Here is a 23,790-nt window from a genome sequence, read left to right as displayed (position 1 = left end):
CCGATGTTGAGAATATTGGTCTGTAATTTTGAGGATCCGTCCTTGTACCCTTCTTATATACAGGCATCACCTGCGCTTTTGTCCAGTGGCTCGGGACTTTACGTTGGGCAAGAGATTCGCGATAAATGCAAGCTAAGTAAGGAGCCAATGCAGTAGAGCACTCTCTGTAAAACCGAATTGGAATCCCATCAGGACATGGCGATTTATTTATTTTCAACCCATTCAGCCGCTTCACAACCCCAGGGATGTCTATCATTATGTCCTCCATACGGGAATCGGTACGAGACTCAAACGGCGGTATGTTTGTACGATCCTCCTGCGTGAAAGGTTTCTCAGATGCTAAATTTAAAATTTCGTCTTTCGTTTTGCTGTCTTCCGTTTCCAGGCCAGACTGATCAGTGAGTGACTGGATGGAAGCTTTGTGACGTGTCGCTATTTGGAGAAGCCACTCCTGCCCTGCTGTTTACAAAACAGGTCCCGGAAGGTAGCAGTGTGCTGGCGCAGCGCGCAAGGTTGCAGCGGGACTGGTGCAACGGAGGCTGTGTGCAGGCAGGCCTGCTCGCCGGTGGACGGGCGGCGGCGGCGGCGGTGCGACCTCCTGGCCGCGATGCTATCTGCAGCCGGGCCGTGAGTTATGTGTCTGAGGCAGCCAAGGACGGGTCAGCCGCTGTTCCCTTGTCCTCTGGGGACCCGCGGCCGTGCGGGGGCGATCAGCTCACGCGGGCACAGCCGGTAGCCGGCCGGTTCTCCGCAACGCGTCGCTTTGTTCGCCGCCAACGTGGCTTCGGTTCCGAGTAGCCGGTGTTTACGCAGAGCCCGAGCCGAGTGCTGGCACCTCGGACTTTGGAAAACAGAGGAATCGAGTGGGTTTAACACCCCTTCGGTTGGTAGGGCTTATCGGTTAGTAGGGCATATTCTGAGGCATCAAGGGATCAACAATTTAGTATTGGAAGGCAGTGCGGAGGGTAAAAATCGTAAAGGGAGACCAAGAGGAATACACTAAACAGATTCAGAAGGATGTAGGTTGCAGTAGGTCTGGGAGATGAAGAAGCTTGCACAGAATAGAATAGCATGGGGAGTTGCATCAAACCAGTCTCTGGACTGAAGACCACAACAGCAACAAGATCCACTTCTCTCAGACTGGCCCAGTTGTCTCTTAAGAACTTTGGCACGTGGGCCGTGCTTTCGAACGTCGGTGTTGAGCGTGCCAACTTTACCCTGTTGCTGAAGGCTCAGAAACGATAAGACTTGTGTATACGGTACGTGAGCCTCAATGTAGTCCATGCGATCGCAGCGCTTTCCAGCGGCAGTTGTCGGCTGTAACTGGGTGGCAAATCACTGTTTACGGAAATGACGGTGGTGAAATTGGTACGTTAGCTCTATTAACACTCATAATACCGTGGGGGCAGGAGGAGACTTTGTGGCCACCTTTTGAAAATATTGTAATCTAGTCAGTTATTTCATGTTTTAAAATTCTGGAAAAAATGTTTATTGTATTTACTTAACATCAGTAAAACCCGAGGAGATCACGAATGTAAAATTAGATTAGAGCGCGCATGGAGGCTTTTCGGCAATTGTTCTTCCCGCGAACCATACGCGACTGGATAGGAAAGGAAGGTAATAACAGTGGCACGTAAAGTGACCCCCGCTTCACACCGTTGTGTGGCTTGCGGAGTATAAATGTTCCATTGTTTGTGAAATCTTATGGGATTTAACTGCTAAGGTCGTCAGTCCCTAAGCTTACAAACTACGTAACCTAAATTATCCTAAGAACAAACACACACAACCATGCCCGAGGGAGGACTCGAACCTCCGCCGGAACCAGCCGCACAGTCCATGTCTGCAGAGACTGAGACCGCTCGGCTAATCCCGCGCGGCTATAAATGTAGATGTAGATCTTCTTAAAAGGAATGTTGTGAGTAAACATCAACAAGAAGTAACGAAATTGTCATTTTCATTTTTGTAGAGTGGCCATAAAATGACCCCTCCTTTATAGTACACATAATAGAAACTGCATTGACGTTGTTTAAAATGTGTTAAAAGATATTTTCAAGTTTAGGTCGCTACTAACACAGTCTGACGTAGAGTATATAGTTAATATAAGTGAACAACAGTTAACAAATTTTGTGTTTTTTCTCTAATTTTCAGGATGGGCATGAAGTATTCCACACCCACCCCGTTGGTACCGCACATTACGGAAAATGTGTTGGTATTTTTAGGTTGTAACGCACATGTCCTTCCTCCCTTGCCCACATGCTACTCACGTTGTTCTCTCTGTAGTATGCATAAATAAAAATTTCAGTCCCCATGAAGAGGGCGGGGGCCTACAGGGCAAAAACGAAAGTACAATATCCAGTCAGTAAGGACATCGTCTTGTAAAAGTCCAATTACAAATACTGCGATTCAGTTTTACATTATGTAAAAATTATTGCATCATTCTACCTTTTTAGTAAAACCCCAACATTCTTACTTCGTCATTGTTCCTATCCAGTAGCAGAATATTTGCATATGTGAAATACAAAACTTGAAGCAAGAAAGTTCAAAATACCTTACCGAAAGTGTTGAAAGTCCTCTTGTAGATGAAGCCAATGGAACAAACTGACTCCTCAGGAAGAACGCACTTACATTTACTCTAATTATAGAATATTATCTATTAAATTAATAACAAAATATCAGAACCTATTAGAAAACAGGAAGGTTAGTAAAAATAAAAATTTTTGGTACCAGTTGGACACGATCCAGCCATATTTTACATGAGACGACGCTCGTCTGCATCTCCACTTTCATTTCACTCCACAGAAACACTACTAAAAATTACTAGCTTACAATGAAACGATATAATAATAAGGTGGCATTTAATTATAGTCATCAGTAACAGCCTTTATGGAGTAAGGATTGATACCCAGTCTTTAACCACAGCAAACGGTAACAAATTTAACAGCATCTTTCCTTCGAGAGGCATCTTCACTGTCACCCTCAACTGGTGGCAGTTCATATCCACATTTTCTTCTTCTGCAGCCTGAGGTTACTCTTCAGCAGCAGCCTGAACCAACTTAAACAATCAGTAATTTCTTGATGTATGCACCTCAGGCTCCTTCAGAGTAAATTATACAGACAGTTTAACATTCTCGAACTGCAGCTTCGCAAAGTCCTTCAGTCTCTTCTTCTCAGTTTCTGTCTTCTAACAGCACTCATAGGGAGGTCAAGACGTTCCTTTGTTAACGACAGATGTTTGTCATCACATTCTTTTATCTGCTGTGCCACTGATTTACTATTCGTGTATGACTTGTGGGGAAGGTTGGGGTCGGAAACGCACACTACAATGACCATACGTAATTTAGGAACATATTTCGCACGTTATCATCTCTTGAAAACCTTAATCATAGTTTTGTTACTGTATACATAATAAACAGTATCAAGAGCACTGAGTTTTTGGTCACTCCTCAATTTTCTGTTGCCTTGAAACGGTATATGTTCATAATGCGCAAGTTACCACAACTATTTAACCACCACTACAACGTGTCTTGTCATTTTGTTGCAACGAATAGTGTAGTTATCGACGGCTTTTCGAGAGATTCGCAATTTTCTGGCGCTTATAAACGGTACATATACATATGGGATTTAGTTTAAAGCGAAAATGGCGCCTCGCAACTCCATACTGAAGAGAGGTGGCGTCATCTGCCGAAGGTGTCCTTCCATAACATAAGTCTACTTTCAAACGTACATTCAGAATATCTGACATGCTAGATACTACCACTGACGTTCGGAGAGACTCCCTAAAGTGCTTTCTCCACGCTATGACATTAGAAACTCGGCACACTCAACTCTCAACATACGAATGCACAGTCCGTGTGCCGACTGCTTTAGTAAATAACGGCTTTACATGTCTCAAAATATGTAGCTATTACAACAGTGGAGCAGTGATGCTCTTCACACGTATGGTAAATACTCGTATTTCAGAACCAATTATCCCATTTCACAAAACTGTACATTCTCCCTGAATTTCGTATGAAACTTGATGTTACTATTAACTTACGTTCAGAAAGCAAAAGTTTACGTTGGCGCCAGTTGTGAGCAGCCGGCAGAAGTGGTTTCGTGGTTGCCGGTAGATGTCTCCCTGGTTCAACAAGATCGTTCTCTCTCTCGTTCAGTGTGTATCGGGTTAGGATCGCGATAACACCACAACAAAAGGCTTTCAGCGTTCAATGTTTCAGCAGATGTATGTACGGTTTGCAGCGCGATTTCTGTAGACAGTTCAGCACTGTTTCTCCTGCAGCGCAAGCGAATCCTGCAATGCACCTTTGAGCTCCAAGGTCGCCGCTCGTCGCGGTATGCGACTAGTTTCCGGCTGCGTGGGTGAGGTGCTGGGCGTATGTTTCTGAAAGACTCCGTTTATGTCTCCCCTCCCATTCTTCCAACAACTATGGACGAGCTGACGCCGTATAGGAACAACACTGAATACTGCAGCTCAAGAGCTGCTCGCTAACGTGTGGGACAAGGTGTCGTCTGGATGTATATTATGCACCCTATGGAAGGAAAACTGAACGTTTTTTAAAGGTAAATCGAAATTCAATAATAAGAAAATTTAACAGTAATTCTATGTATATTCCTTGTGGTTCCAGGCTTGCAGCCGGATGACATCGACAACTTGCCACGATGTTTCAGCTGAAAACCGTTAAGCAACGAACGAAGCGGGCTTGGCGAAGGCTATTAGAAGAAGAATAAACTGTGTGTTTCTTCAGCGGAAATTTTAACTGAGAAAGTCTAGTGTAAGTCCATGTCTTTGTTAATTTTAGCTTATGATCCTTTGTACACTACTGGCCATTAAAATTGCTACACCACGAAGATGTCATGCTACAGACGCGAAATTAAACCGATAGGAATAAGATGCTATGATATGCAAATGATGAGCTTTTCAAACATTCACACAAGGCTGGCGCCGGTGGCGACACCTTCAACGTGCTGACATAAGGAAAGGATCCAACCGATTTCTCATACACAAACGGCAGTTAACCGTCGTTTACTGGTGAAACGTTGATGTGATGCCTCATGTAAGGAGGAGAAATGCGCACCATCACGTTTCCGACTTTGATAAAGGTCGGACTGTAGACTATCGCGATTGCGGTTTATCGCATCGCAACACTGCTGCTCGCTTTGGTCGAGATCTAATGACTGTTAGCGGAATATGGAATCGGTGGGTTCAGGAGGGTAATACGGAACGCCGTGCTGCATCCCAACGGCCTCTTATGACTAGCAGCCCAGATGACAGGCATCTTATCCAGATGACTGTAACGGGTCGTGCAGCCACGTCTCGATCCCTGAGTCAACAGATGGGGACGTTTGCAAGACAACAACCATCTGCACGAACAGTTCGACGACGTTTGCAGCAACAAGGTCTATGAGCTCGGAGACCATGTGTGCGGTTACCCTTGACGCTGCATCACAGACAGGAGCGCCTGCGATGGTGTACTCAAAGACGAACCTGGGTGCACGAATTGCAAAACGTCACTTTTTACGATGAATGCAGGTTCTGTTTACAGCATCATGATGGTCGCATCCGTGTCTGACGACATCGCAGTGAACGCACATTGAGAGCGTGTGTTCGTCATCGCTATACTGGCATATCACCCGGCGTGATGGTATGGGGTGCCATTGGCTACACGTCACGGTCACCTCTTATTCGCATTGATGGTACTTTGAACAGTGGTCGTTACATTTCAGATGTGTTACGACCTGTGGCTCTACCCTACATTACATCCCTGCGTAACCCTACATTTCAGCAGGATAATGCACGACCCCTTGTTGCAGGTCCTTTACCGGCCTGTCTGGGTACAGAAAATGTTCGACTGGAGCGCTGGCCAGCACATTCTGCAGATCTATCACCAATTGAAAACGTCTGGTCAATGGTGGACGGGCAACTGGCTCGTTACAATATGCCAGTCACTACTCTTGATGAACTGTGGTATCGTGTTGAAGTTGCATGGGCAGCTGTACCTGTACACGTCATCAAAGCTCTGTTTGACTCAATGCCCAGGCGTATCATGGCCGTTATTACTACCAGAGGTGGTTGTCTGGTTACTGATTTCTCAGGATCTATGCACCCAAATTGCGTGAAAATGTAATCACATGTCAGTTCTAGTATAATATATTTGTCCAATGAATACCCGTTTATCATCTGCATTTCTTCTTGGTGCAGCAATTTTAAAGGTCGGTAGTGTAGTTTACAGAGGAAATGCTAGTAGGTGGTTGGTGACGGTGCAGGGACTCACTGCAGCGTGTGTTGGCCAAACAAGTAATCGGACTCGGGGGCTCTGAATGTAGGCAGGTGGCTTCAGGGCACTGTTGGCCTTAAGTCCTCACCTGGGGAAGTTAGGCCGCCAAGGTGAGAGCCTTTTCAGCTGATACCACACTTGAGGACTAGTCTGTAGATGATGATTACATGATGATGAAGACTTCACACACATTTGAACATTTTGAAATTATCTCGGTGAGCAAATAGACGTTTGGAAGGATGTTTAGCGAGCAGTGCGTTGACTGATTTGTCTCGCGTACCGCACGATGGTAAGAGATCGTGGACTCTGGCCAGGGCTGCGACAGGATATCACCAGGCGGTACAGGAGCTCCGAGACGACGGACAAGGAGGAGAATTCCTTGATAATAACTGCCCAAATTTGTGATTTATTATGGGGGGGGGGCGGGTTGTATTTGTATTGTGTACATGGTCACCGCACGCTCCAGGTGCACTTAATCATGTGTCGTTTATCCTCGAAATGCATCCGAAACCATTAGTGGCGTGAAGTGCTGAGTGCTAGAGGTAGTCGACCGACGTGGCCGAGCGGTTCTAGGCGCTTCAGTCCGGAACAACGCAGCTGCTACGGTCGAAGGTTCGAATCGTGCCTCGGGCATGGATGTGTTCAAACGGTTCCAATGGCTCTGAGCACTATGGGACTTAACTTCTCAGGTCATCAGTCCCCTAGAACTTAGAACAACTTAAACCTAACTAACCTAAGGACATCACACACATTCATGCCCGATGCAGGATTCGAACCTGCGACCGTAGAGGTCGCACGGTTCCAAACTGTAGCGCCTAGAACCGCTCCGCCACTCCGGCCGGCCATGGATGTGTATGATGTCCTTAGGTAAGTTAGCTTTAAGTAGTTACAAGTCTCGGGGACTGATGATCTCACATGTTAAGTTCCTTAGTGCTTAGAGCCATTTGAACCGTTTGATAGAGGCATGAGACTGAGCAGTTGTTCAAATAATAACTAATGGTTGTGACTTTGTAATAAATCTTGGGTTGGTTCTAGTCAACCGAACTTTTTCTTCAGAACTGTGGTATGCATTCAGACTGATCTGTGTCGACTCACATGAGTTTCTGGCGCCGAGGCCTGGACGCAGCCCATCTGTGTCTGGCCGATTACCATCATCGAGACTCGCCGCGATGATCTTTCAAAATGGCTCTGAGCACTATGGGACTTATCAGCTGAGGTTGTCAGTCCCTTAGAACTACTTAAAACTTACCAACGTAAGGACATCACACATGTCCTTGCCCGAGGCAGGATCGAACCTGCGACCGTAGCAGCCGCACGATTCCGGACCGAAGCTCCTAGAAGCGCTCGGCCGATGATCTTTAGCGGCGGAGTTGGTGAACATTTTTGGTTTGGAATTACTGGGCGCGATGGACAGTTGGACAGTGGGTCAGTTTTGGAGCTGTGGTCCCGGGTGAGAGGTACGAGGGAGAGGACGGAAATGGGTCGTCGATATGGCTTGAATGGGCCTGAGGCTGATTGTGCAATTACTACTGCTGTTGGACGGAACGACTTCGGGAATTAAGTGCACCTGGCTAGTCTAAATTGCTGGATGGTGGAAAAAGTCGCTGTGAACAACTTTGTTTGGGAGCAAAACTGGAAGTGTAACTCTTTGTACTGTGTACTACTCACCTGTTACTCGATCAGTGTAAGATTCCAGGTGGCTTCTCTTTATCGAAATAAACCAAACGTTACGTTATTGGAAGTTGGTTTAATTTAACTGATTTTTTCTGCCGCCTTGATTAAGAGGGCCTAGTGACTCTGTTTTCAGAATGGTGAATGTGTAAACAATAATTTGTTTTCCGAGTTTTGCGGCAATTGTGGGCTCGCTTGTAACAAAAATATTATTTTGATGAGTGGATTGATTAAACATTTCCCGTCCGTGTAGCATGCACTTTAACTATTGTTTTGTTCAGTGGAATCTACCGGTACCTGACGTCTTCTAAGAGATTAACTGAAATTATAATCCTTCTGTTGTTCTGTATTCACGTTTATCGTAAGAAATCTTTAGTAAGCTTGATGATTTGCTTAAGGATTTGGCATGGTGGGTGTATTGGTATTAACGCCTTTAGCGTTAGTGCAGTTTGTTAAGCGATTATATCGTTAATTTTTTTCCTTATTCAGTGTTGTGCTGCAATAATTACTGAACCATTTGTTAAATCATGTAGTGGTGTAAGTGAAGTACTGTATATTATTTAAAGGTTATTCTGGTAAAAATTTGGTGGTCGTAAGTAGTATTGTTTTAAAATTGGACGTTATGTTCTCAAGTGATTTCGACTAAAGATAATATATTATTTTTAGCGCTCCGCATGTTGGGGCTGTGTGGAGTTGGATATAATACTATTCAAAGACGGATTTGAATGCTTGTATTGTATTGTGCTGTATGTGAACCGGAGACCTAGAAACGACGGAGAGGCTCCGTACCCGCCGCAGCCGCAGTGGTCCACAACCCCACGACGACTACCGCAGTCCACTTCACCCCTCCGCCGCCCTACACCGATCCCAGAGTTATTGTGCGGATCGGTCCATGGTGGACCCCCCGCCCCCCAGGGAACGTCTGACACCAGAAGAGTGTAACCCCTATGTGTGCGTGGTGAAGTAATGGTGGTGCATGCGTGCGTGGAGAACTTGTTTCCGCAGCAATCGCCGACATAGTGTAACTGAGGCGGAGTAAGGGGAAACAGCACGCATTCGCAGAGGCAGATGGAATACCACCTAAAAACCATCCACAGACTGGCCGGTTCGCCGGTCCTCGACACAAATCCGCCAGGCGGATTCGTGCCGAGGACCAGGCGTTCTTTCCCGCCCGGAAAGCTGTGCGTTAGACCGCACGGCCAACCGGACGGGCTTTGTATGCTTTAAGTGCACTTGAATTTTGTTTCGGTACACTAGCAGCTATCTACTAACAGCCGACTGAACTCTACCATTTCCTTACGTAAGTATCTTTCACTTTCTAACTCCATAACCCACTCGTCTGTAGTGGCATTAAGCGGTATTCTGACCACGTTACGTGCTATAGAATTTGCCATTCTAAGCAACCCTTCAAAATAGCATCGAGTACGGGCTCCCGCCTTTATCTCAAAGCTCACTCAAGACAATGAGTACATTTCATTCTTCAGTGTGTGATAGTTTGTTATTTATATAATTCTACTGTAAATTTTATTGTGCTTCCCATCTTCTGGTATTACGTCAATGCCAAACGGATTATCGTCCGAGATCTTAGTTTGTTCTAGAAAGGACTTCCGGGTATCCTTCACGTTCCGGTGCTCTGTGACTGGATCGAAGCCTGTGAGAGAGTATGAGCCCGAATGAAATAAGCTGTAACCCGAGGAACAATGAAACAATCATATGTAATCCATTAAAGCTATCACTAATTGTGGCGTCTTTCTAAGTGAATATTTCTTCCTTATCAGATTTGTAACCTGTATCTTATTAAGACAGAATTGTGTAGTAGTTGTATTACTTAAATTTTTGAGGGAAGCTTTAAGCAGTTAATTAACTGTCTAAGACAACATTATCTTTGGAGTATCTCTTTTCATTTATCATCACTGGATTATATGAGTGATCCGAACCTTTGAGCTTATCTAGGCTCATGTTATCCTGCACTTGTTTTCTACAATAATTAATTTTTTCTTTTATTAATGAAATACAGCATTGGTATTGGGTCTACAAGGTCGCTCTGATGGGTTTAATTTATTAAATTGCACCTTGCATAGCTTGCCTGTGTGACATACTAATTGCAATTTTTTCGTTAATTCAGCCTCATACGGCCTTGCTAAATTTATTAGGTAATCAAAGGACTTCGTTTAGCTGCCCACATTGGCAGCTTCCCTTTATCGTAATAGTGCATGCACTGAATAATTAACTAATTTTAAATTTTCCTGATTGGCTATCATTGCTGCCTTCGTATATTTTTAAATTAACTTCCAAAAAACATTTATTTTAAATTAATGAATACCTATGAATGGTTGCCATGACCGGCTTATGTAATTGTTGCATTTAGTCGTTCATTGTTTATCTTTTACTGGTGTTATAACATAGAACCGTGAATGAAGTTTGAGGAAATGTCTCTTTATACCTAGGGGTCAGGTCCTCAAACTCAGCAGCCGACTGTGCTGGCGCTAAAGCGAAGAAAGGTTGCACAAATGAAGTTGGAACCTGACCAGCGTTATGCTTTTGAATTAAAAATTTAGCTGGTTCTAGTTAACTGCAGCTTTACTTGAGGATTTTGGTGCGCGCCGTAAGTGACATTACACAGTAATTGAAGCTGACACACGACAGCATTTGTGCTATTGGGTTAAATCTTGTATTGGTTTCCAGTTTGCTTGAGAATTTTGGTGTACATCTTGAAAGGTCTCTGTTGGATTCCTTTTATGTTAATTTCTTAAATCAGTTATCATTTACGGCATAAATTCCACTTCTAAATTTATTGTGGTGTTTCTGACTATCTGGGAGGAGACTGAGCAGTGAAACGTGTTACTTTTACACATAAACCAGAACGATATGTCACACTACTACACTTTAAAACACAGTTTATATGTAATTCATGTCACCCAGTCTCATACAGAACCTACATCCGCTTTCTTTTATATACTGTATATGATAAGGTACTGTCATCCCCCTTCCCTTCTGTGTGAAAGAATGAATGAGCAAATATATTTCTAGTTGCATGCTTGATGGTAGCAGACAAGCCTGTCTGCTAGAGAACAGTTGGACCAACGTCGGAACAGGTAGCTACGCTTTCTAGAAGCAAAGATGTTTCTATTCTTAGTATGGTCCTGTCCGTTCCTTGTCATGTTGGTATAGGAAGCTGCCTCTCTGGTCACTTCCGTTTGTATTTGTGAGGCACCCCTCAGAAGGGACCCACGGCAGTCTGTCCGCGGCGAGCGTCTGAAGTGGTAAGATCTCCGGCTCAGCGCGTGTCTGCTAAGTCTGAAGGACAATGGATTTCTTATGTTCAGCCTAACTAAAAATTTAATCACCTTTATTTCAGGTTTAGCTCTAAAATATCTAATGTTATCTTAAATTGCAACGCAGTGTATTTCGAGTGTGAAGTTCAGAATAACTTCAAGTAGTTGCTTTGTCACTACTTTGGGAGTAAAGTGGAACCACGTGTTGATCAGTAACTCTAGCTAACATCATCAATCTTAAATGCGAATGTGCGTGACATTATAACGTCTCGTCTTGACAATATTTTTCAATATAGCAACTTTTCTTTATGTTCAACCCACGTGGGCTCTACTTTGTGAGACCAGTACCACGTGCTTATACAACTGTTTGACCCATAATGTTAATAGTAAGATGATAGTAACCAGTTCGAGGTTTTTCTTTTGTCAATTGCTTTTCGATATAATTTGTTTTAATTATCAAAATTGTTGTGGAGTTACACTCTTTGTGTAAACCATGTTGAACACGTGAAGCATGTGGTGTAATCAAAAAAGTAACCCTCAGCTATTCCTTTCGGGAATATTTCACACAGAGTTAGAATGAATTTACACTCCTGGAAATTTAAATAAGAACACCGTGAATTCATTGTCCCAGGAAGTGGAAACTTTATTGACACATTCCAGGGGTTAGATACATCACATGATCACACTGACAGAACCACAGGCACATAGACACAGGCAACAGAGCATGCACAATGTCGGCACTAGTACAGTGTATATCCAAATTTCGCAGCAATGCAGGCTGCTATTCTCCCATGGAGACGATCGTAGAGATGCTGGATGTAGTCCTGTGGAACGGCTTGCCATGCCATTTCCACCTGGCGCCTCAGTTGGACCAGCGTTCGTGCTGGACGTGCAGACCGCGTGAGACGACGCTTCATCCAGTCCTAAACATGCTCAATGGGGGACAGATCCGGAGATCTTTCCGGACGAGGGTAGTTGACTTACACCTTCTAGCGCACGTTGGGTGGCACGGGATACATGCGGACGTTCATTGTCCTGTTGGAACAGCAAGTTCCCTTGCCGGTCTAGGAATGGTAGAACGATGGGTACGACTCTCATCGCTGAAGACGACACGTCTCCATTCGTCCCTCCATTCACGCCTGTCGCGACACCACTGGAGGCGGGCTGCAAGATGTTGGGGCGTGAGCGGAAGACGGCCTAACGGTGTGCGGGACCGTAGCCCAGCTTCATGGAGACGGGTGCGAATGGTCCTCGCCGATACCCCAGGAGCAACAGTGTCCCTAATTTGCTGGGAAGTGGCGGTGCGGTCCCCTACGGCACTGCGTAGGATCCTACGGTCTTGGCGTGCATCCGTGCGTCGGTGCGGTCCGGTCCAGGTCGACGGCCACGTGCACCTTCCGCCGACCACTGGCGACAACATCGATGTACTGTGGAGACCTCACGCCCCACGTGTTGAGCAATTCGGCGGTACGTCCACCCGGCCTCTCGCATGCCCACTATACGCCCTCGCTCAAAGTCCGTCAACTGCACATACGGTTCTCGTCCACGCTGTCGCGGCATGCTACCAGTGTTAAAGACTGCGATGGAGCTCCGTATGTCACGGCAAACTGGCTGACACTGACGGCGGCGGTGCACAAATGCCGCGCAGCTAGCGCCATTCGACGGCCAACACCGCGTTCCTGGTGTGTCCGCTTGCCGTGCGTGTGATCATTGCTTGTACAGCCCTCTCGCAGTGTCCGGAGCAAGTATGGTGGGTCTGACACACCGGTGTCAATGTGTTCTTTTTTCCATTTCCAGGAGTGTAGTATACCAATGTGTGGTAATTACATGACGGACAGGATTGCGCTACGAACGTACCTTCTTCGGGTGAAAATTGAATCGGTTGGTTGTGGTTAATTTCCTCTTGCATATGTTTCAACGTTCTTCCTGGGTTATTTTATGAATGCAGTGTTGTATGCAGTCTGCCAACCTTGGCTCCGTATTTGATGTGTTCCGCAAGATTACAAACTCACATTTTCACAGTCCTAAATAAGGCACCAGTTTAGTTGTGAATCAAGTTAAATATGGTGAAATTTTAACCGCACAATGATCAATGTTAAAATAAATGTCCAAATATAGACTGATTTATTTCCCTTTATTTAAATTCTCTTATATATATATATATATATATATATATATATATATATATATATATATATATATATATATATATATATATATATATCGCTTAGCGTAAGGTAAGTAGTAAAAGATTATAATTAATGTTAGTCTGGTTGGGAATTTGGTAAGCTAGACTGGATACCTGGTGAAACAGTTACGCAGTAATGCAAGGTTAACTTCCTCAGATAGCTCACAGCTTTTAACCCACTTTTATGGTCTTGAATATCAGCACCGCTTTCAGAATAAATAAAAGCAACAACATTACAATCTTAAGTGCCATTCATGTAATAAATGAAACTGGCGAATGACCAGGCTTGTATTGATTTATGCGTATTGTAAATGCGCCTTGAGTAATCTTGTAAGTGAATGTTGAGCCTTGGATTTTTTCTTCACTACTGAGTTTTGGAATACATGGGTTTTTACACTGCGGAACAGTGGCGTGTATAACTGGAACTGCGTTCACAGCGTTATGGAGTGGGAATTCTTATCTCTATGTGTGAAATAAAGTTGATCTTAAAATGTGTACACGACTCTCAACTCGGTTCTACCGCTCCCCAGTGACCATTTCCGCTACATAAACTACAGAGCTATTCCGCTTATTCTTAACTTTATCGCTTATCATTTTCCACGGGCAATATCACTTCGCAGCCAGCGGTATTACGAAACTGCAAACGGTAAAATTTTAGAGGCGTAAACGACAACATGGTGAACAGCTTATCCGGGCGTGCAGGTGGTTCCAGTCTCGCGGAAGCAACAAGATGGCGCAGCTGTTGCCGGGAGGTGGCCAGAAGAACAGAGCCGGCGGGCTCCTTCGTTAAAATTGTCCGGCGACCAGGAAGCGGCCGCTCCACTGCGCCCCAGACAAACGGTCAGGCGTCGCCCCCGCGCAGCCGGGGCCAGAATTTAATGCTGCTGCCGGCAGGCGGGTCGCCGAACCGTTAACTCCCGCTAGAGTTCGCTTCACCGCCCCTCGGGCTATAAACCTAACGTCAGTCACTGCTTACGGCTGGCCGTTGCAGATAACGGCTATTGGAATCAGCGTGTAGCGTAGATAAAACTGAACGGTAACGAATGCAATGCTTTCTAACAACATTATACGTCCGTGCACGTCGAATACGTTCTATAATTTTCGTGGCTTCATATCACTGTTGATCGTAGATGCACGACGCATGGCATCTACTCTGTAGCAATTAGCATGGATTTGGAAACAGACGATCTTGTGAAACCCAGCTCGCGCTATTCGTCCACGAGACACAAAGAGCCATAGACACGGGTTCCCAGGTAGATGCCGTGTTTCGATACAGTTCTCCACAGTCGATTAGTGAACAAAGTAAGAGCATATGGACTGTCAGACCAATTGTGAGATTGGATTGAAGAGTTCCGACATAACAGAACGCAGCATGTCATTCTCAATGGAGAGAAGTCTTCCGAGGTAACAGTGATTTCACGTGTGCCCCAGGGGTGTGTCGTAGGGCCTTTGCTATTCACAATATATATAAATGACCTTGTGCATATCATCAAAAGTTAACTCAGGCTTTTTGCGGATGATTCTGTGGTATATCCATAGGTTGTAACAAAGGAAAATTGTACTTAAAAGCATGGGGATCTACAACGAATTTACTCATGGTGCAGGTAATGGCAATTGAATCTCAATGCAGATTAGTGTAATGTAATGCGAATACATAGAAAGAAAGATCCTTTATCATTGAGCTACAATATAGCATGACAGCAACTGGAAGCAGTCAATTCAATAAATTATCTGACAGTAGGCATTAGAAGTGATTTAAAATGGAATAAAGCTGATTGTCGGTAAAGAAGATGCCAGACTGAGATTCATTGGAAGATTCCTAAGGAAATGCAATCCGACAATAAAGGAAGTAGGTTGCAGTACACTTGTTTGCCCACTGCTTGAATACTGCTCACCGGTGTGGGATCCGTACCAGACAGGGTTGATAGAGGAGATAGAGAAGATCCAACGGAAAGCAGCGCGCTTCGTTACAGGATCATTTAGTAATTGCGAAAGCGTTATGGAGATGATAAACTGCAGTGGGAGAATCTGCAAGAGAGGCGGTCAGTAGCTCGGTACGGGCTTTTGTTAAAGTTTCGAGAACATGCCTTCACCGAGGAGTCAAGCAGTGTATTGCTCCCTCCTACGTATATCTCGCGAAGAGTCCTTGACGATAAAATTACAGCGATTAGAGCCCACACAGAGGCATACCTACAATCTTTCTTTCCACGAACAATACGAGACTGGAATAGACGGGAGAACCGATATAGGTACTCAAAGTATCCTCCGCCACACACCGTCAGGTGGCTTGCGGAGAATGGATGTAGATGTAGATGTAATGAAGTAAAGTGAGGTATGAAGAGCAGGTGGTACTACGAGCACAGCTGTGGCGAGGAATTGCCCCAAGTGAAGTCTAGAAATCCGATTGCCTGCTGACATAGCAGATAGAGGGACTATGCTCAGGCCAGCGCCCCAGACCTAATGGTTTATTCGCTAACCATTGTTGTTGTTGTGGTCTTCAGCACAAAGACTGGTTGTATGCGCTCTCCATATTACTCTATGCCTTGCAAGACTCTTCACCTCCGTATAACTACTGCGACCTACATCCTTCTGAATCTGCTTACTGTATTCATCTTTTGGTCTCCCTCTGTACTTTTTACCTCCCAACCCACTTCCCTCCAATACTAAATTGGCGATCCTCTCATGTTTGGGAATGTGTCCTGTCAACCGATCCCTTCATCTGGTCAGGTTGTACAACAAATTTATTTTCTCCCTAGCTCTATTCAGTATCTCCTCATAAGTGCTGCGCGGTGCAGCCGAGTGGTTTAGGGCACCTTGCACGGTATCCGTGGCTACCCGCGTCGGAAGTTCGAGTCCTCCCTCGGGCATGGGTGTGTGTGTGTGTGTAGTCCGCAGCGTAAGTTAGTTTAAGTTAGAGTAAGTAATGTGTAAGCCTAGGGACCGATGACCCAAGCAGTGTGGTCCCATAAGAACTTACCAACAATTTAAATTTTTAATCCTCATTAGTTACGGGATCCACCCACCCATTCTTCAGCATTCTTCCACACCAGCACGTTTCATAAGCTTCTATTTTCTTCTTGTCTAATCTGTTTATCACCCATGTTTCAGTCCCATACATGACTACACTCCACACAAATACTTCCAGAAAAAACTTCCCAACACGCAAATCTATATTCGATGTTAACAAATTTCTCTTCTTCAGAAACGCTTTTTATTCCATTGTCAGTCTACATTTTATATCGTCTTTACTTCGGCCATCATCAGTTACGTTGCTACCGAAATAACAAAACTCATCTACTGCTTAAGGTGTCTCGATTGCTAATGTAATTCCCTCAGCCTCGTCTGATTTAATTCGACTGCATTCCATTATCCTTCTTTTGTTTTTGTTTATGCTCATCTTATATACTCGTTTCAATACACTGTTCTTTCCGTTCAACTGCTCTTCTAAGTCCTTTCTTGTCTCTGACAATTACAATGTCACTGGAAAACCTCAATGTTTTAATTTCTTCTCACTGAACTTTAATTCGTTCGTCAATATTGCTTTCCGCTTAAATTCCTTCTTTTCTGACAGACTGAATAGCATCGGCGAATGGCTACAACCCTGTCTCACTCCCTTCTCAAGCACTGTTTCCTTTCCATGCCCCTCGACTCGCGTAACTGCCGTCTGGTTTCTGTACAAGTTAAAACCAATCATTCCCTCCTTGTATTTTATTTAAGCTACCTTTAGCATTTCAAAGAGAGTATTCTAGTGAACACTGCTAAAATCTTTCTCTAAGTCCATAAATGTGTTCACTAATCCCTGAATCGGTTTTGATGCTCGTTATTAACTCAGGATTATTTGTCGCTAAGAGGTCAAGTGTGTTTTTACAACCTTTTACCATTAGCGTGTGCTCATGAACTGCTCGAAATAATTTTCAGAGAATGCGTTTAGCACAATTTCGGATGATATTTTATGCGTACCTCTGGAGTTAAACATGTATTTTCGCCAACATATCGGGGGTAAATGAAAGCCACGACCAATTATTATCGTATGTGTCGGGTATGTGTTTGAAATAAAACTCAGGTTTTCTTTGAACTTTACAGCAGCTGTATCATCTGAATTGGGCGGGCGGTAAAAGGATCCGATTATTATTTCATTCTGGCTGCCGACAATGGCCTCTGCCCATACTAACTCACGGGAAGTATCTACCTCAATTTCGCGACAAGTTAAACTACTTGTAACAGCAACAAACACGCCACAGCTAACTGTATTAAGCCTATTTTATTATTAGTTGTATTATTTCTATACAATGAACCTTGAAGATGTACTTTATGTGAAACATTTTCACATTAACAGAGTTTACATTTGTATTATCTAATGAGTTGTCCAAAAGTATCTGATCGAATTCATGTAGATCTGTAACATACTCAGTTTCTGCCATTGTCCACATATTCTCCATAGTGAATTCAGAGAACTCTTAGCAACTGCATATCTTGGATTTTCTTCTATCGTATCACTCTCTAACCTCTAATTCAATATCCAATTTTTCTTTGACTGTTCTATATATGAGTAAATTTGCTTACCACGCCTATTTTCACTCTCTGCTTTCGTATGGCATCGTATTCTGGGGTAACTCATCATTGAGTAAGAGAGTGTTGTTCATTGCACAAAAGCGTGTAATCGGAAAAATTGCTGTAGCTCATCCAAGATCATCCTGCTGACACCTATTTAAAGAGCGAGCAATCTTCACTGTAGCCTCACAATATGTATATTTCTAAAGTGTCAGGCAAATCCAACACCTTCCATGAAAACCCTGACATAATAAGCAAATCCAGTAGTATGTCACATAGCTCCAAATAAATCGTGACATTAAAATCACCAAAGTAATACGAGTAACGAGTGAGCAAATGGAATACTACAGACTAACACAGGAATGCCTAAATGCATGCCATACCTTCCCACCGTGAGACAGTCGCAGTTCTGAGGGGAGAAACGAGAACAGAAGCCGAGAGCAGAACCGTGTTAAGCCAGAAGGCCCTACGATAAGGGATGGACACCCACGTCCCCAGATAACCACCAGGACCACCCCCCAGCACATGTTAAAAGCTAGAGTCGTCCAGAAGAACAGTATAGATCGTACGATAACACTAAAAGGGCCACACCTGCTGCAAGTTTTAGCGTGAGACTTTTTCGCATCTCTGTTACATTGCAAACTTTAAAAACATTGCCACACCACGAAAAGTATAACGTTTCTCATTAGACAGACAGAATTTTTTTAGGCAGAGCTTAAGGTTAACATTGAGACCCTGACTGGTCAGATGAAAACACAGCCAGACAGTTTTTTTTAAAACCAACTCCGGTAAATTGTAGTAAGGAGAAGTTAGAAAGGAGTTCTTCGGAGACGGCGAGCTGTATGGAGCTGCGCCGGCCGCAGCCCCCTGACGAACACCGACAAAGTAATGAACGCACGCGATGCCGCATTTTGGAGCGCATAAGGCTTCACTCAGAACTGCAGAAGTCTCATCTGTTACATCCGCTTTTTACGTAATACTAGTGTCGATCGTCAATTGAAGCTCATGGTATTCACATTTGCTACGTAAGTTAAAATTTGAAACATGGTGATTTTTCTGTTATGTAATTATTGAGAAGCCACATCAGCCACTGTAATTTACAACAAGTTAGATAAGTAATTAAAGATAAATGAGGGTCACTGTAGACCATTTTGATAATTTTCTCTTTTGTGAAACTTAATTTAAACCTAGATTCTGGATGTGATATGGCATAGGTCATCCTTCGATCCATTGTAGAACTTGGAAACCCATTCAGGGAATATTCGTTCACATTTTTGTTGAACGTAGTTGGTTTTTACCATCCTCTATTGAAACATTTCCTTTTATCAATAGTGCAATTTATAAACAATGTTTTGTGAGTAGAATAAAATTTCCAATGGTAAACTTAAGTGCTTTTTCGACGTTATTTTACCAGCTAGTTAAAAATAGGAAAGCCTTGAACCCCTTACACTAAATTTAGTTAGTATTTAGACTCTTTTACAGGGAGTGTAGTGGAGCTGACGCTGAAATCATTGAGTATTTGGTTATATCATCTCTAGTCTCAATGAACTCTCCTGAACTCTATATGTCATATGTGGTCTGGCGTCTCCTTATCAGCAACAGGTCCCAGGTTCAAGCTAGTCATTTCCCTAAAAAAAAAAAACACGCTCAGAGCGTGGTTGCGAGAAAGTGGTAGCGAGACATGACATAGAACAACAGACACCACGTAGAATATTAGATATTCACTTATGAAATTTGTTGTTAACAATCTGAACGAATTCAAAAGTAGTAGCAGTGTACATGGCTACAACACTAGGAGAAAGGATGATCTTCACTACTCAAGGTTAAATCTAACTTTAGCTCAGAAGGGGGTAAATTATGCTGCCACAAAAGTCTTTGGTCGCTTACCTAATAGCATCAAAAGTCTGACAGACAGCCACATGGCATTTAAAAGGAAATTAAAAGAATTTTTTAATGGGAACTCCTTCTACTCATTAGATGAACTTTTGGATATAGTAAGTGGGTAATTTCCCAACCCCCACCAGAAAAAAAATTAAAAATATTGAGTGTCATGTAATATTTTCTGTAATGCTGTAAGTAGGCTGTCTAGGTTTTTTTATTGGTAACGCCGCCGCCACGTAGCGGTCTGTATAAAAATCACTGGCTGTGCCCTGTGCAGTCTGTGGCTGGTTTGCATTGTTGTCTGCCATTGTAGTATTGGGCAGCGGCAGCTGGATGCTAACAGCGCAGTTGGAGGTGAGCCGCCAGCAGTGGTGGACGTGGGGAGAGAGATGGCGGAGTTTTGAAATTTGTAAGAATTGATGTCACGAACTGATATATATATATATTATGACTATTAAGGTAAATACATTGTTTGTTCTCTATTAAAATCTTTCATTTGCTAACTATGCCTATCAGTAGTTAGTGCCTTCAGTAGTTTGAATCTTTTATTTAGCTGGCAGTAGTGGCGCTCGCTGTATTGCAGTAGCTTGAGTAACGAAGATTTTTGTGAGGTAAGTGATTTGTGAAACGTATAGGTTAATGTTAATCAGGGCCATTCTCTTGTAGGGATTATTGAAAGTCAGATTGCGTTGCGCTAAAACCATTGTGTGACAGTTTAAGCACAGTTGTGTACAATTTTTCTAAGGGGACGTTTCAATGTAATATCTTGTATAGACACCTATTATTAACCTGACCTGTTCCACATCGTTACTAAGTGTCGTATTCATGATGTATGGAACAAATACTAATCTAATCTAATCTAATCTTTCTCTTTGGTTTCAAAGCCATGTGGACGGGTTTCTAACTTTATTTTGACAAAGACTTTTATGTAATTTTTAAATAATATGTAGATTTTAAATTTTAAATTTAATACTTCAGAGGTTTCAAGAACCTTATGTCTGTTTCCTTTTGCTTCATTTACTTTGTGATCCATGTACCAACAAAACTCCTTTTTTGTCATTGTGATTACATTTATTAACAGCAGCTTTTCAGTTTTATCAAGCTTTATCTCTGATAGTGTAACTGGATGATACACTCATCTAGTTTCTAATATTTTACATTTTATTACTCCATCTCATTGTTTATTATAAAATTATGGTTTATGTATATTTTTTGATGCCCTACAGGACAATCATAAAATTTTACCGAAGAGTCAAAACTACTTAACGGACATATTTTATTTCCTGCTTTAGTTCTTAATTTTATTGTACCTGTACAACCATAATAGAAACTATCTCTTGAATTTAATGGTTCAGTAGCTTTGAGTAACTGTTTTACTTTCTTAAGTCTTTTTATACTCTATGCATTGATTCTAATTGCACTCCTGCATCTCTCCTAAATTATATCCTGAATTTCATATCATTGTCCTTCTCATTAATGTCTTTTGATCTAATTCATCCAGTGGTTCTTGTTTGTTGTTATTAATCGTTTCTTTTCAAGACATTTTTTCCACTATAACAGAAGCATCCATCGTCTATAAAACAGTATTATTTTCTTTATCAAAACCATCTGCGTTTGCTGCAACTAAATTTACTTAACCACCACTAACAACATGTTCAACGTTTTTGTTTCTAAACTCTTTAAAAAAATTATAGACTCCTTAAAATAATTCTCTTTCTGTTCTTTCCCCGTACTTCAATTCTACTGATCGACATGTACTAAGATCTTATCGTAGTCATACATATTCCAGCAATCATTACATAGCCGAATGTATCTGTATTAGCTATCTCTAGGAATGGTTTCCTTAGTTCTAGAGAGACTCTTCTCAATATATCTATGTTGGAGTTGTAATATTCACAAATCTTTCAGATTGTGTACTTCAGATGTCAAACAAATGAATTTGCATTCTTCGCGTTTATCTACCGTATACTTGCCTTGCGATGTCTGCAGTCTCCTTGCGTAGCGATAGTTCCTCATGCCCCAGTTTTAAGACGATGCGCGTTACTGGTAAGGGGATTTAGAAGCACATTGGCCACAAAAGCTCTTGGCAGTAACGAGCACGTCAACATAGCCCAAGTTCAGTGGCGACTGGGAGCTTGGAACGGCAGAAGGTTTTTAGTTTGGAACCGGTAGAGTGAGTGGTAGCAACAAATAAACTCATTGGTTCTTTCGTGGCGTTTCCATTGCTGATCTAGAACATTTCCATGCAATGGATCCAAGCTCTATTCCTTCCACTAAGCAATCCGCTGATGCGCTCGGCAACGCCTATAGAAGTCAACAAGTGTCTGGCGCAGTTGTTAGATCGGTTACTGAAGCTACAATGGCAGGATATCAAGATTTATGTGTGTTTGAAAATGGTGTCAGAGGCGGCGGACGAGCGATGGGACACAGCATCACCGGGGTAGCGATGAAGTTAAGGATATTTGCAAGAGTATACCGTGCATATCAGGAATGTGGTAAAATATCAAATCTCCGACATCACTGCGGCAGGACAAGGATTTTCAAGAACGAGACCAACGACAAATGAAGAGAATCATTCAAAGTGACAGAAATCAAACTCTTCCGCAAATTGCTACAGATTTCAGTGCTGGGCAATCAACAAGTATCAGCCTGCGAACCATTCAACAAAACATCATCGGTATAGGCTTTCGGTGCCGAAGCCCACTCATGTACCCTTGATGACCACCCGACACTAAGCTTTACGCCTCGCCTGGGCCCATCAACAGCGACATTGGACTGTTGATGGCAGGCAACATGTTGCCTGGTCGGACGAGTCTCGTTTCAAAATGTGTCGAACGGATGGACGTGGATGGGTGTGGAAACTACCTCATGAATTCAAAGAACAGGCATGTCAGCAGGGGACTGTTGAAGCTGGTGGAGGCTCTTTAATGGTGTGTGGCAGGTGCAGTTGTGGTGACATGGGACCCCTGATACATCTAGATACGACTCTGACAAGTGACACGTATGTAAGCATCCTGTCTGATCACCTGCATCCATTCAAGTCCATTGTGCGTTCCGATAGACTTGGGCAATTCCAGGAGGACAATACGACACGCCAAAAGTCCAGAATTGCTACAGAGTGGCTCCAGGAACACTCTTCGGAGTATAAACACTTGCGCTGGCCACCACATTCCCAAGATATGAATATTATTGAGCATATCTTGAAGGCCTTGCAACGTACTGTTAGAAGAGATCTCCAACCCCTCATACTCTTACGGATTTACGGAGAGTCCTGCAGGATTCGAATTCTCAGTTCCCTCCACCACTACTTCCGATATATGTCAAGCACATGTCACGTCGCGCATCGTCATTACCGAGTGCATCCCAACGGGTCCAACGTGCTGTTACTGTTTTCTTACCTGCCCAAGGACAAACACCGAACGACATCCGTCGGAGAATCAAGAACGTGTATGGGGCAGCATGTCTGTCGAAAACGAACAATGTATAATGGTGCCCCCGATAACGCACGTCCCCATTCCATAAATGTCGTAACGCAGAAGTTACACTAAGGCAAGTGGTAGACATGTGAGCACTCGCCTTCTGGTCCTGATTTCTTCCCATGTTTCGATGCTTTAGAAAAGGCCTTCAAGGGTCGACGATTCCTGTAGGATGAGGATGTGCAGCGGAAGATTTGGGCCTTCCTCACGCAGCAGGATACGGTGTTTTAGCAAAAGGGTGTCTTCAACCTGGTCCGTCGATGTGATGAGGACTCAGGACTCACGGTGATTTCTCCTGATTAACACACCGATTAGGGAGAGTATGATCTTCGAACTAAAACTTTTGGCACACAATTTGGTGCTCCTCATTAATACATTTTTTTCCTTGGACTGACAATTACCTCTGTTGGAGTTACACATTTTACTAACGTTATTTTAAACAACGTCGTGATTTATGCCGAATACTGACTTCTGGC

Source organism: Schistocerca gregaria, chromosome 2 (assembly GCF_023897955.1).
Source record: "Schistocerca gregaria isolate iqSchGreg1 chromosome 2, iqSchGreg1.2, whole genome shotgun sequence".
Lineage (NCBI taxonomy): Eukaryota > Metazoa > Arthropoda > Insecta > Orthoptera > Acrididae > Schistocerca > Schistocerca gregaria.
Note: the sequence above shows the minus strand (reverse complement) of the source record.